The following is a 15468-nucleotide window of genomic DNA, read 5'->3' on the forward strand; positions in this document are numbered from 1 at the left end:
GTCGAGGTAAATCTGGACCGAAACTCGCGTCTTAGCCCCAGGCTTTACTCCGGCAAAAAAAGTTGAATACTTTTCACAAATCGGAAGCGAAGATTCTCTCGACATTCTCGCTGTCCCCTCCATTTGCCAACCAGACATGATTTTCTTTTATCCACAATCCTGTCGATCGGACAACTATTCACACGTAACGCATTCCCAAGGGCAACCCAATCGAAAATATTAATATCTGTTAATGTTTCCCACCTTCATAAATGTTTACGATACTTGTTTTTTAGCTTGTGGGAATACAGCTTCTTTTTTGTGGCCTGGGCAGTTAGAATTCTAGAGTGGAATCATAAAAATGTAATGCCTGTTTTTTTTTTTTAAGAAAAAGACGTCAGAGATGATGGGTGTAGGTTCTGTGGTGGGTAGTTTGATCTATGAAGCATGAATTATACTGCGTGATATGAAAGACGGTGATAAAGCTGTTATGGCGATGAAGATTAATCACGGATGTGTTTATAGGTGCATATTAGATGATCCATAATGAGAAATTAGTATTTACTAGATACAAGCCACTGGCAGGCTGCGATTAGAATACTTGCTGTAGTTAACGTCGAGGAAGTATTGAGAAATCATCCACAGAATTTGTGAAATTTTATTTATTGAAATATGAAAAGTTTGGTGGAAAAATTAGGAAAATTTTGTGAGAGGCATTTGAGGAGTCTTTGTAGAAAACACTGTGAGAGACAATTAGCTAGGGACAAACAGGATTGGGACTTGCAGGGCTTGGAAATTTAAATAAATGGCACAGTTAGTTTTCTCTACAACTAATTTCTATTCTGTTTTTCAAGAATTTGGACTATTTAGTGCAAAAAATAAAAAAGTTATATGTTTAGCAATCGAAACAAATCAAATTTCATAACTAATTTAAAGTTGGGGAAGGGTTTTCCTTCTCCTGAAAATTTGATTTTTGGCACTCAAGGGGGTAGGTTACCCTCGATAGCCCTAGAAAGGCCTTTTTCAAACGCAAATTGTAAAGTTATAAATAACAGTAGGGAGAACATTTTTTCTAGTTTTAATCGTAATTCTATGAGCTTTAACACAAAAAAAGAAAAAGCTAAATATCTCTATGCACATAAAAATTGTGAGTAAAAACGTAAAGGCGTGTACCTACCCGGTGCACCGTTTGATGGTGAACATAAAATCTCGAAAACCGCTCAAACGATTTGGATGAAAATTTAATGAGAGATGCAGAAAACCATTCCCTACGATGTGCCGGGAGCAGATTTTCGAAAAAAAAATACAATTTTTATTTTGAAAAATACGATTTTATCGATTTCTTCTATGAAAAATATTTTTTATCTTTTTTTAAACAATTTATCTCGAAAATTTGCTCCCGTCACATCGCAGGGAATGGTTTTCTGCATCTCTCATTAAATTTTCATCCAAATCGTTGGAGCGGTTTTCGAGATTTTATGTTCACCATCAAACGGTGCACCGCGTACACGCCTTTACGTTTTTACTCGCAACTTTTATGTGCATAGAGATATTTAGTTTTTTCTTTTTTTGTGTTAAAGCTCACAGAATTACGATTAAATCTAGAAAAAACCTTCTCTCTACTGTTATTTATAACTTTACAATTTGCGTTTGAAAAAGGCCTTTTTTAGGGCTATCGAGGGTAACCTACCCCCCTAAAATGTTTTCTGCGAGGATTCTTTAATTCCTAAAAATTGAAAAATTCCTCTCGTTAAGAGAAACAATTTCATGAATTCTCAGACGGTTCTTTTTAAAGGTTCATGCTGAAAATGCACCCCCTTAAAAACGCACCCTTTTTCTCCTTTTCCTGAAAATAGAAAAATTATTTTAGGTTATGGGATGGTTAGCTGTATAGTATGGGTGCTATTGAATTTATTCATTCTCTGAATTGACGCTTTGACTGTAACATACACATCCACTAGTAAAAGTATACATTTCATTTCATGTGAACACTTTAGTCAATTGGATATACACCTAGTAGCAAAAATAATAGCAAAATTGAAAGCGAAAGTAACGCTGTTTCATTCGTAAATGATCAAATTTCCCGGCTTCAGTCTAAAGTCCCATGAAAATTTATTTTAACGATAATGCATCCACGGTTGAGGTGGCTGGACCAAGTTTTCCCATCAGCATCCGCGCAACTATATGATTCTTCGTCATTCGGCGGATAAAAGCCACGAAATTTCTCGGGCTGATGCATAATTTCGTCTACTATCTTCCGGGAGCAGGTTCTTCACCATTGTAAAACCAAATATAAGCGGCGCTCCGTCGCGATGGAATTACGAAACGCGACCTGGCATTTTACGCGAGTCCACCGTCTTTTATCTTGAGGAAAACGATTGTCGTTGATCGTCCGGTGTGAAAGGGCATGGGGCCACTTTCCGGTGAAATAGGAAGCAGAAAGCAGCATTTGAAATTGTATTGCGCGAGAAGAAAGTGCAACTACCGTTTCTAAATTTTAGGACGACTCAATCTGCGGGGAAACACGGAAAAAATATTTCTTTGCGAAATGAGTTTATTAGTTTCTATTACTCTCCGTTGGAAGATTAGTAAATGGATAAACCAGTGTTTCCTAATATTTTTCGAGTCCCGACACGCTTCTATAACATTCAAATAACCTGCAACCCTGCCCCATATAAACTAATGGAAATTAGAGACTATACAGAATATAATTCTAATTTAATAGTATGTAATTGTCTTAATACATATATTAAATATCCGTGAAGATATTTAATATATTTAATTATCTTATTTAGATAAATGAAAAATCCGTGGTACATCATTAATAGAATATGGCAATGTAGCCGTATTAAAATAATTAAGTGCTATAAATCGTCAGCTAAAAATACCCTCACCTCCTTGGGTTGGGAACCACTGGGATGAACCGAAGCTGAGGATAACGAAATTGCCTAAATTTCGAGAGAGTAATAGAAGAATTTTTAAGCAGGTGTAGCTTTTTCACACGTTTCTATGGAATAAGAATGGTACAGGACGTTTAAAAAGGACGGGACGATTGCTCCACCCACTGTCCCGCCCCCTGCCCCGCCCCCGGGCTCGAGCATGCGCACTGGAGATCTCACTACCGCGCTACACCAGCAATTCCGTACGCACAGCGTACTTTATTCGCAACGAGTCGCGGTGTCACCGGTAATCTGTCGCAAGTTGCACGATTATTATCGCGTGCTGCATAATTACAATCGCGAGCAGGAATAATTGTTTTGGGGATTCGAGGCACGGTGCGAAATATCTGGGAAAGTCTCGCGCCAACGGCCCTATACACGTTTAATTGCGTAACGCGTTAGTCACGGGCCAACGAGAAACGTAATTCATACCGCTACTGTCTACAGTGCTGTAACTGGTGGCGTTAATTAAACACTTCTGACGGCGCGGGCGTACACCTTACTCGCGTGGGTCTGTAAAATATTTGCAAACGCAATTCCGCCGCCTTCGACGAACCCTGGGAATTATTAAGCCCTTCTTGTGTCTCTCCCATCCCTTTTCGCGTCTCCCCCTCCAAACCCGATTCCCAGCCCCTCCCTGTTTTAGGGGACTTCCGAATTGCTTTTTTTTTATTAGCTGTAAGTGAAATTGGTGGCCAGAGTTTAGTATCGTATTCCACTCATCTCTGGGATGAAAACAGATCACAGGAACGTTGGTTCAGAAATTATTCTGGAATAGAGGCGAGTGAATAAATCTCATATGGTCATCTCGAACTATGTATATAGTAATTTCATCAATAAATAGTATTGGCCATTTAATAGTATTCTACACTATTCTTTATACGTTGCGTATTTATTAAGTAAAATAAATGAAGTGGCAGTAATAGGGGCGCTGACAGTAATTGGGACATTTACCCTATATTCTTATTTATAATAAAAAAAATCCCCAACTTTGTCATTTGTTAGTGGCTTTAAGATGAGATTCCCTTTTAAGTAGTAACCGAGAAAAAAATTAAATTTAGGGGCTGTTACCCCCATATTATCCTGAAACAAGAGGGTAGAGACCTGACACATCACAGAATGGTGGTCCCTAGCTAAACTCTCTGTCTATACATACTTTATTTTTCTACTTTATTCTTTTAAAAATCACACGCACCAACTGCAGAGTTTAGGATACTTCGATTGAACTTTTCTTATCAAATGAAGACCCGTTCATGCGGGGGTGACGGTTCAATTTACAGGAAGACAGGTACAATGCCTCGAGGAGACTCTCCACTAGTATCGCGAGGACTAATGGTATGCAAATTTATCGCGGGAGAGGCATTATCGTAGTGATTAGCGGCCACGTTCGAGCGGCACGACGATAATTACGAGGAACAGGAGTCACGCCGGTAAATTCGGCGTCACGCTCCAAAGAGTGCCACTTCCATGTATCGCTGGTAAGTATTTGCAACCTGCGTCACGTAATTCTCACCTCGCAGATTTTCATTATCTCTGTCACCGTCGATCGAATCTTTAATAGCCTCTGTCAAATCTTCCTCCAAACGCATCTGATTTATCGAATGCGACCGCTACCCTAGTAAATCAGAACTATAACAGTGGCTAAAAAATTTGCGACGCAGCTTCCTATTCAGAACCAGGCCCATAAATTTTCTATCTTCTTGCATTTGCTTTTCGAATTAACACCAGCTCTGCCAATAAATCCGGAATACTAATTGCGAGTCGCGAAAGTATTTCGTATAAAAAATTCGTAATTTCCTCCCCCCTGTATCACGCTCCACCATATTTTTTAATCGCGGTAATATTAATTATCCCTAAATTAAGGCCAACCAATTTCCCGTTCGCAATGGATAATTTTATTAATGTCGACTTATATTTTTCCACCCTTTTCAATGTGTCATTTAAATTCGCCTGTCGAGGCTTTTGTAGCATCGGAATATCGAGGCGAACGTGAAATAATTAGTTGGGTGATGTCGCCGTCGAAGCACACGTAGCAACAGCTGCTAAGTAGAGGGACACACGAATCTTGAACGCGTTGCCACTCACACAGGTACACGTAAGCGCCAACATGAAGGGGAAATTGATGTTACTGACACCTGCCGAGGGATCGACTGTTTTCCCAGTCTGCGCCGCATTAATTGCATTATGCACACGTGGCAGACAATGTTAATCCAATATTTGCGTCCGCGAGCTGGAGCGGGACGAAATTTTACACTTCCTCTGCCGGCGTGCACGAAACTTGTCACGTACTACTCGCTTTTTGCAGGTAAGAATCGAGGGGGATTGAGTTTCATAATTTTCCAACAAATTTCGAGGAAATTCCAATGAATTTTTTTAACAGGATATTGTAAAAGAGAACGAGGTGCTTATTTAGCAATAAAAATATAGGGAAGTAGTTAAGTTTGTGGTAGCCCAGGAAGAGATCCCTCAAAAGCTGGTTTTAATTATTTATTCAATTATTTATGTTACGTAGATATTAGTATTTTTATTTTTATTATAGCTGTGGAGTGTAACTATTTTAATTAGCAATTGACGGAGGATTTTGCAGGATTGTTTTAATGCAATTCTTCAGAAATGGACAGTTTTACTTATTAATGAAGTTGGAATTTCGACCGTAAAATTTTTTTTAAAAAATTTAGTCATTCTTCAACCGACTCGTACGTCGCACGCTTCTATCAAGCATGTTGCATATAAGCATACGCAGTCTTTAGTTATTCAAACTCTCCTTGATAAAGGTCTAAATATTGACCGAAACCTCGGAAGATGATACTTCTTATATTTGCAAATTAGCTTTTATTCTTTCAAGGGGTTATGCCTAGTCAGGCGGCCGAAAAGAGGCGAATATTTGTGAATTTTTTTTGAAGAAGCGAAAGCGTATATTTTTACAGAACTTCTTGCGTTTCAAAGAGCAACATTTAAAGAACATTTGGTAATTTTTTCGTAGAAAAATATTTACGTTTATAATTAAATAAAAAGCGACATCCAAGAAGCATTTTTAAAAATTTGGATTTGCGGTGAGCATTGCCATTCGGAACCAGATTATCTAAAATCAAAAAACAAAAAAGATTTCGTTAGTATATTAATGTATCCTCAGGTTGACGGAGAGAATTTTCCAAAATATTAAGTTAAAACAAAATGGCGACTATTTAAAGTTGAAATCCTGATTTTTCCGTGCAAAAATCACGCGAAAAAGTCAGGATTTCAACTTTAAATAGCCGCCATTTTGTTTTAACTAAATATTTCGGAAAATTCTCTCCGTCAACCTGAGGATACATTAATATACTAACGAAATCTTTTTTGTTTTTTGATTTTAGATAATCTGGTTCCGAATGGCAATGCTCACCGCAAATCCAAATTTTTAAAAATGCTTCTTGGATGTCGCTTTTTATTTAATTATAAACGTAAATATTTTTCTACGAAAAAATTACCAAATATTCTTTAAATGTTGCTCTTTTAAACGCAAAAAGTTCTGTAAAAATATACGCTTCCGCTTCTTCAAAAAAAATTCACAAATATTCGCCTCTTTTCGGCCGCCTGACTAGGCATAACCCCTTAATTGACCGAAACTGTGCGCCGAAATCATATGTTTTAAATTTTTTTAAAAAGTTTTACTTATTGTTTATCGCTAAGTGTATAAAATATGAGAATTCCACGTGAAGTCGATACGTTTTTAAAACACAGACCGAAAATGTAGAGTGAGATTTTTTCGTACGGGCCTTCGTTTTCGAGGAAATTAAATTTGAAAGTGGATGCACCGTGCGCGCACTCGATTGGGCAAAAATTAGCCTCAGCCCGCGCGTCCAGCTTCAAACTCGATTACCTCGAAAACAAAGGTTCGATCGGAAAATCTTTATTCCACACTTTCGACGCAGTTTTTTAAGAGCAATTCCCTGCGTCTATTTTCTGTCGAATATTTCATGAATTACGCATGAAATTAAGAAGTTTTAAGTAAATTGAAAGGAAGGTTTCTCGAAAGCTTCCACTGAAAATCAAATTACTGCTGCTGAATGTATTTGAAATTGTAATTTTCTTCGCTTTCATATTATTTATTAACTTCGTCCGTAACGTCCATTGATTGCGTAATATCAGAAACACTTCCAGCGAACCGCAATTATATTTCACATTTATCCAATCAGATTACGTATCGGAATTTTGTAATCCGGTAGAACTTAATTACAGTTGGGATTTTACCACGGGCTCGATGCCCTCGTTACGCTTTTTATCTTTTAACTTTGAATTTTCACAAATTTACTTGCAATTAGTCCTCCAGAATAAAATTGCGAAAATCCGAATTCAAAATTCACCACAATACAAATATAAAAGCTGCGTAAAAAGTGTATTCCTGTTCTTCTTTTACGTAACGCCGAGGAAGTATTTCCCCTTTCGAAAACCCACACATATTGAAATTTATTTTGAAAATTCCGTCTCTGAAAATTCGAGGGCAATCGTTCGTGCGAGCGCCGTTATTATTTTCGCGATCTTGCAAATGCACGTTAGGGTGGCTCTTATTTTCGACTTTTGAATTTTCTTCGGGGCACCCTCCAGAATAGTTCCAAATAATTAAAAAAAAATCCGTGTAAGGTTTGAGGTCGTTCAGATAACGGGAAAGGTTGCCCTTGGGCCCTTAAACAGTTAAATCATTATTTAACAGCTGGCGAAGTCGATTTTATATAATATCCTCCAAGTTCTTGATTAAATAACAAAATATGTCAAACAAAAGTTGTAGATCCGGGCAAGGAGCATATTTTATGTTCTATTACTTTCTCTCGTGCGACAAACGGATTTTTTTGTTCGCCTTCATAAATAAATAGTGTTCTAGAAGCATTTAAACTTTGGCTTTTTGGGACTTTTTTCGAAAACCGTTTGTCGCACGAGAAAAAGTAATACAACATAAAATATGCTCCTTGTCCGGATCTACAACTTTTGTTTGACATATTTTTTTATTTAATCAATAACTTGGAGGATATTATATAAAATCGACTTCGCGAGCTGTTAAATAATGATTTAAATGTTTAAGGGCCGAGGGCACCCTTTCCCCTTATCCGATCGAGCTCAAACTTTACACGGATTTTTTTTTTAATTATTTGGAACTATTCTGGAGGGTGTCCCGAGGAAAATCATGAAAAAAATTTTACCAAGAGTAAAATAAGAACTACCCTAATGCACATCTGTCGCGCGAATTTTGCCAGGTTTTCCGTGATTGCTGGGCGACGTGGAAGTTTGCAACGGCAGGACGGTTGCAAAAGCGATAAACATGGCAACCACGAAATTCCGCGATTGGCAACACTTCAAACCAATAACTTGTCGACACGCGTCGATGCATTTCTGTGAAAATAACGCGCACCAACACGCCTGCCGCAAAATACGGGCGCGAGTTTTGAGTTGCGAATGTATTAATTAAGAGGAGTTTGCTTTTGAACAATTATCGGTGGATAACAAGGCACTTATCAAGAAAATTATCGAAATTTGACTGATTCGAATTCTGAAGAAGTTTCGATGAATTTTCAGTCAAGTATTTATCATTTTCAAAAATCTTCAATTTTCATTTTCTTTTACTTGAGGTGTCGAGTCAATTTTCCGGAAAGCGTGACTTTTCGAATAATCTGGGAATCGAGTCACAATGTAAAAATTAAACAAGTCTTTAATGGAATTTGAGATTTGAACTAGGGGCTCAGCAAAATTTTGTGAACTATGTAATTCCCTTTTTTTGAAAATGTACATCCTTCTTTTTTTTTTAAATTTTGCATCAACAACAAGATTTTTAAAAATTCTTTAACTTTTTAAATTTTGAAATGAGAAGTGTTTTTCTAAGATTTCCTTCTTATTTCTTTATTCTGAAATTATTTGCTTGTGTCTACTTATAATTCCAAGGTTTCGAAATTTTAATGGAATGCTAGAAAGCTATTATGTTTGAGCTGCGTTTATTCCCGTTTATCTCGGAAGTTTATGCGCAACTTTACTCATAAGAGCCGTGACGATGCACTTCAACGTGCCTTCGTAGGTGATGACAAACGACGCACGTCGCTCCGACTAATTTCTATGAATACCTTGCAGTTGGCAACAGCGGTGATCGAACAAATTCAGTATTCTATAAATACCAGATGTAAGTTCTATTACCGTTCGCCCTAATAACAGATTTATGACTTTCCAAAAATTCGCTGTATTACAGTGTTTCGAAATTATTAACTTTTGTCAATTCTGTTAAATGCAATTCTGCAGGTACTTACTATATTTTTGTCCAAAATTGTTAAGGAAACAAATCTGAGTTTTCATTGTGCTTAGATGCTTTAACGTGGAAGAATTAAATTAGTGGGTGTGTATATTTTTGTTATGCATTACTCAGAATCGGAGTATTTGGAATATTTTCCAAAAATATTTGCAAAATTTTCCAAAAATATTTGGAATATTTCCAAAAATATTTGCAAAATTTTCCAAAAATGTTTGCAATATTTTTCAAAAATATTTGGAATATTTTTCAAAAATGTTTGGAATATTTTTCAAAAAATTTTGCAATATGTTTAAAAAAAATTTGCAATATTTTTCAAAAATTTTTGCAATATTTTCCAAAAATGTTTGCAATATCTTTTTAAATATGGTATTTCCCTGCCAATCTTAAACAACGCGAATATTAAAATTCCCCTTCAAGATGCTTTGAATTTCTTTAGACCACCCCATATCAAATTTGAAAATACCACGGTAAAATCTGAACCTGACAAAAATATCCTACAATTTACACCTATCGACTCCCAAAACGACACATTCCACCTGTTGTTAATGAACCAATGGTACCATTTCCCGCAATTCCTTTCTCCAAGAACGACACGAGCCCCAATTTTGAATTGTGCACTCGGCGAATCGTTAAAATTTCACGGAGCCATCTCAATGGTCCCTCGTCACTCGCGTTGCTGGAAAAGCAAACACAAAAGTAGAGTGCAAGGGAATTAAATCGTGAATAACCGCGACAGCGAGCTCGTCCTTTTATAAGCAACGGCATAAGATCCTGCAGAAATGTTCCCTCGCTCCTGCGTCGCTCGACAAAGGACTTTAATGATTCACTCGATAGACAGTGCTTTGGATTTCCAGCGAACGGACGTCTCTATGATTGCGGTGTCTCGTTAAAATCGGGGGCACCTCGTCGTTTCCAGTGTCGACGCGTGGAGGATAATGAGGATGCCATCTTCTTTGAGACGGGACGACAGAAAATGGCCCCGGAAGTGGCGAGTTTGCCCAAGCTTCCAAATTTTCACCCCCCCCCTTCCCCTAGAACCTTTTTGGTTGGGGCCATTTTTTAATTCTTGGCAAAATTGTGTGGATGTGTCTAAATCTGTTTCGATTTTGAGTGACACATGTATAGGGTGGTCTGAGAATAATGGCACCACTTAAGGTACACTCATATTTTGCTGTTTAACCATTTCGCTGCGTATTTAAATTTTCAGACGATTCTTGAAAAGTGTCAATTTTACATCAATAAAATTTTGTTTAATTTTCAACTTTTTTTAGAATACAAAAAAAGTTTCTTTTTCAAGAGAATACATTTTTTAATGCGTGAACTATAGTCGAAATCCGCAGCGAACGGGAATATAGCGGCGTTTGACTATAGTCAAAGTTGGGAAATTAGGGGAATCGTAAGTAACAGAGATTTTTCGCGAAATGGAGTCTAGAAGTTAGAAATATCTATTTGTTTAGGGTTTTTTGGCGAGTACGAAATTTGTCATTGACCTAATATTTTTGAACCAGCCTATGTAAAAGCAGTTTTATTTTCAATTTCAATTTGGAAGTTGGTCAAGAATATTTGTTTTTTGTTTTACTAAATTGATTTCTGCCTATTCGCCTACCCCTTCCTGTTCAAATTTTTACACAAATTTTAACTACAGGTAAACACAGAATATTATTTTAAACCTGCCCAAACATGCCCAAATCATCCACCAAGAAAATCAAAATGAATTCGTATAAGCCAAAAGCGAGAACAACTGAATTCAACGAAATCAAGTCAATCTTCTGACGTTTAAATTATTCATGGCTTTTCAGGCATATAAAGCCTGCAATCCAGAGAACTCAATGACCTAAGTTTTAACAATGTACTTCCTGTCTCTAAATAATTCGCTCCGAAGCAACGAGATCAAAGACCTCTCAGCAAACTCTGCTTCGAAGGAACTTCATCCAGTTCCTTTGTCCTCAGCGTCCTTCATTTCCCACCCTCACGCTGCTTACGCAATCACGCCTCTGCCTCGAAGAAGCTACTCGATTCTTTTGCAATCTTCTAATAGCCAGCTATTTACATAATAAACGGTTCCAAAGGAAACAGAGAAAAATAAGAAAAATTCGTCTGCACAGTGGTGAAGTTCATTTCAGAGCTCCTCAGTAAACAGGGGGTTGAACTTCGCCATTGCTGTCGCAGACGCTTTATGTTTTCGACTATCGACATGTGGAGCTGTCCAATCGACGAATCCACTGTGAACTGGGTGAATGCATATTCGCCCAAAATCCAGTGGCGTGTTTAAGGAAAATGGCCCAGGTGGCAAACGTTTTGGAACACCCTGTATACATAACAGAATAAAATTACAAATAAACCTGCACGCGTGTAGTAAGAAAATTATGGGAAACCAAACAAATTATTGTTTCGATAAAAGCATAATTTTTTTGGAATCGCAATGGTGCCTTTTTGGCGCAGCCAAAAACTGGAAATACTTTCTTCGAAACGACGAGAAGAGGTACAAGGAGAGAGGAATTACATTGGATCAGTCGGTTCGTGGAGGGAACTGGAATTCGTCCGATGAACATTTCTGGGTGAAGTGGTTGAATTAGGGTGGATCGTGTAGCTTCGCTCCTTTGGGATGAGAATTTATTTGTTCCCATGCTCTTCTTGGCCAAGAGGAGAAGGGTAGTTGGGTTCATACTAGGGCTGGGACTATTTGCCGAATTTTTCTGTATTCGAATATTCGAATACTTCAGTTGCTCAATTATTTGGCGAATATAATTCGAATATCCAAGTATTCGAATATAATTCGAATATCCAAGTATTCGAATACAATTCGAATACCCAAGTATTCGAATATAAATCGAATATCCAAGTATTCGAATATAATTCGAATATCCAAGTATTCGAATACTACTCGAATGCTTAAATATTCGAATAGTATGGTGTGAATTATGAATCAAGTTCTTTAGGTTCATTTGTCAGGATGAAATCTTATAACATAATTTTGACCCACTTCACACCATACTGTTCGAATACATCAGTATATAGTATTCGAATAATAACATTCGGATACTCAAATATTCGAAGTTTATTCGTAGCATTCGAATACTTGGAAAATATTCGAATATTAAATTATTCGAATAGTCCCAGCCTCAGTTCTTACTAGGGAATCACTTCTTTTGAAATTTTTAAGAAGTGATACATATTTTCTGAGGAAAAATCAGGGTGGATTAATACCCCGTGTCGTTTCTTGTCTTTCGTGACCATCGATGGATCAGCCTCTGTTGAGTGTGGTATGAAGGTGGAATGTTTGATAGCAAGGGGATGAAAAGCAAACATGTAGAGCACTAACTAGGGATGAAAAGATAATGATTTACGCATCAGTGCTTCTGCAGGGTTTGTCGGTTTTTGAAAACCGGATTTAGAAAACGTTTCTTTTTATATATTTGTAAAATTAGAAAAATGGGTTTTAAAACTACAACACCGGTTTCGGATACTAGAATTAATATGTAAAATTTAATTAATTATTTAATTAAAAACGTTGAGAATTTGGCTTGAAATCGCATCGGGCACAAGCATATTGTAGTAAAAGTTCTGCACGAGTTCATATTTCCTGACGAAAAATACTAAATGAAATAAAGATTTATAATTTATAGTTTGTACGGGTTTTAGTTGTTTTTATTAATTTGGTTTTGTATGGATAAAGTATATTTTATTTTGTTATAGATTTGCAATCCCGTAAATATTACAAAAAAAACGAAAATTTTTAAAATGAGTATAAATATTTTTTCACTGTCTTAATTTTGTTTTATAAAAATTCGAAATCCGGTTTTACCGTTTTTTGAGGAAAAATGGAATTGGAAATCGGTTCTTTCAAAAGTTCTGTTTTTAAATGAATTTAAAGTAGTAGAAATATAATAAAATACTATTGCGAAGTAATGATATTTCGTAAACTACTTAGTAGCGTTAGTATTATTAAATGTCACAGTTGCGTTTAATACTGAAATAAATGAAATTATTTCTTGAAAAATTCTGGAGAATTTCTTAAACAATATATTATTACATGTATTTATTTATAATATCTACGACATGTTGTCAATTATTTTGTTTAGTCATAGTTGCAAACAAAGTGTGTTATAAACTTTTACACTAACTTCGAGATCATTATCCTTATATTGGCTCGCAGAAAACGCCGAGTGATTTCGGATTTTTTTACTTGACAAAGATGTTGCAATCGAAACCAGCAAAAAATTCAGCCCACTCGGGAGAACAGAAATTGCTGACATAATTCCTCCTTTACCCTCGTCGGGACTTCCAGCCTAATAGAGGAATTATCGGATCAGGGGGGGGAACGAGTAAGAAAAGTAGACGGAGGCGCCAGTTTCTCTCCCTTATTGGAAATTTTCGCATTCGCCTACCATTTACGATCCCGTCTGCGATGTCGAAATAGTTTCTCCTCATATCGGAACACATCAATTTATCATCTTTACAACACACGCAGGTAAATTGGAATGGGATCCCAATTTTCACGAGAACAGTATATCAAAATATAAGGGAAGGAATAAATAATGTCACGTCTATAGCCACGCAAAGATCAAACAAAATTGTTATTAAAATTCTAAATTTATTCAACAGTGGAACTGTAAAATTTGAAGATCCCAAGCAATCAGTTCGGTCGAATTAAATTTCCTTAATCTGATTCCTTTAAACGAGATTCCAGCGGAGGGAAAATTAAATCTCCCCAACACCTTGCACCAATTAATTCGATTTCCCCTTTCATTATTGAACTCCACACCTCGGATACCCAATTACAGCTAAGAGTAGTTAAATAAGAACCATGTTAAACAATATCAACTCTCAAAGAAGAATGTCACTGAGCTGCGGAATGTGCGAGGGTAAAGATGAAATAAGATAAAGGTAAAAAGGTGAAAATCAGTTGAAGCAGTTGCACTGCGATGCTGGCCAGAGCCAGGCGGGTGTCATTGTCATCGCGTTCAGACTGTCGACAGGGGGACCTGTCCGTGATTGAGGGGCATTTGCACGTGGCGCAGTGAGCAACCGGACAATGACTGCTTTAGCATTGTAAATACCGTGGAAAGTGGCAGTGACAAGACGAATTATTTGGAATGTGGCCAGGAGCACGGTTATCGCGTACAAACTATTGTGGGACTATCGGACATCAAACGGACGCAGGCTGGCGTTAATACATATTTTGCTGTCAATTAAAGTGAACCTCTAATGCATACTCTGAAGCATTCTTTGGCAACAATCGTTACCCCATGTGCCACTAAAGCGAATGAAGTTACAGAACTTTTCGCAACCACCACAATTTTCTAGAGTATGTAGTGTAATTTATGTTACTGGGCGTTACGGTTATGTGTAGTAGAGTTTTTGAGAATTTTGGAACGTACTAATAAGGTAATATGGAAAAGGGAGTATTTGGAGGGGGTGTAAATTTTATGCGATACTCGCGACAGTGTACAATTTCCGCTCAAGGGCTCTCCCTTATTCATAATGGAGTAGCTAACAGAGGATAGGTGAACGCTGTGGTGGGAGTTGATACATGTATGGTGGGGAAACGGAAGGATATGGTGGGAGTGAGCTAAGGCTATGGTGCGAGTAGAACTAAGCTACGGTGGGGATACAAAAATACTATGATAGTGTATGCTAAAGCTGTAGTGGGGACAGGAAAAGACTATGATAGTGTAGGCTGAAGCTTGTGGTGGGGACAGGAAAATAGTATGATAGTGTATGCCAAAGCTGTAGTGGGGACAGGAAAAGACTGATAGTGTAGGCTAAAGCTGTAGTGGGGACAGGAAAAGACTATGATAGTGTAGGCTAAAGCTGTGGTGGGGACAGGAAAAGACTCTGATAGTGTAGGCTAAAGCTGTAGTGGGGACAGGAAAAGACTATGATAATGTAGGCTAAAGCTTGTGGTGGGGACAGGAAAATACTCTGATAGTGTAGGCTAAAGCTGTGGTGGGGACAGGAAAAGACTATGATAGTGTAGGCTAAAGCTGTGGTGGGGACAGGAAAAGACTATGATAGTGTAAGCTAAAGCTATGGTGGGGGCAGGAAAACACTATGATAGGGTAGGCTAAAGCTGTAGTGGGGACAGGAAAAGACTATGATAGTGTAGGCTAAAGCTGTTGTGGGGACAGGAAAAGACTATGATAGTGTAGGCTAAAGCTGTGGTGGGGACAGGAAAAGACTATGATAGTGTAAGCTAAAGCTGTGATGGGGACAGGAAAAGACTATTATAGTGTAGGCTAAAGCTGTTGTGGGGACAGGAAAAGATTATGATAGTGTAGG

At 37.5% G+C, this 15468-nt stretch overlaps 2 protein-coding genes across 4 annotated transcripts in view; one reads left to right on the forward strand and one right to left on the reverse strand.

Moving 5' to 3' along the window:
* Dnc (phosphodiesterase dunce) overlaps positions 1-15468 on the reverse strand; it is a 483414-nt gene that overhangs the window by 312279 nt on the left and 155667 nt on the right. The window lies entirely within an intron of this gene.
* LOC143376970 (uncharacterized) overlaps positions 4136-15468 on the forward strand; it is a 34944-nt gene continuing 23611 nt past the window's right edge. For both annotated transcript variants that reach the window (XR_013087211.1, XM_076827806.1), the window contains exon 1: positions 4136-4396. The gene's annotated coding sequence lies outside the window, so the exon portion shown is untranslated. The remainder of the gene's footprint in view (positions 4397-15468) is intronic.

This window comes from Andrena cerasifolii, chromosome 15 (genome assembly GCF_050908995.1).
Source record: "Andrena cerasifolii isolate SP2316 chromosome 15, iyAndCera1_principal, whole genome shotgun sequence".
In the NCBI taxonomy this organism is placed as follows: Eukaryota; Metazoa; Arthropoda; class Insecta; order Hymenoptera; family Andrenidae; genus Andrena; species Andrena cerasifolii.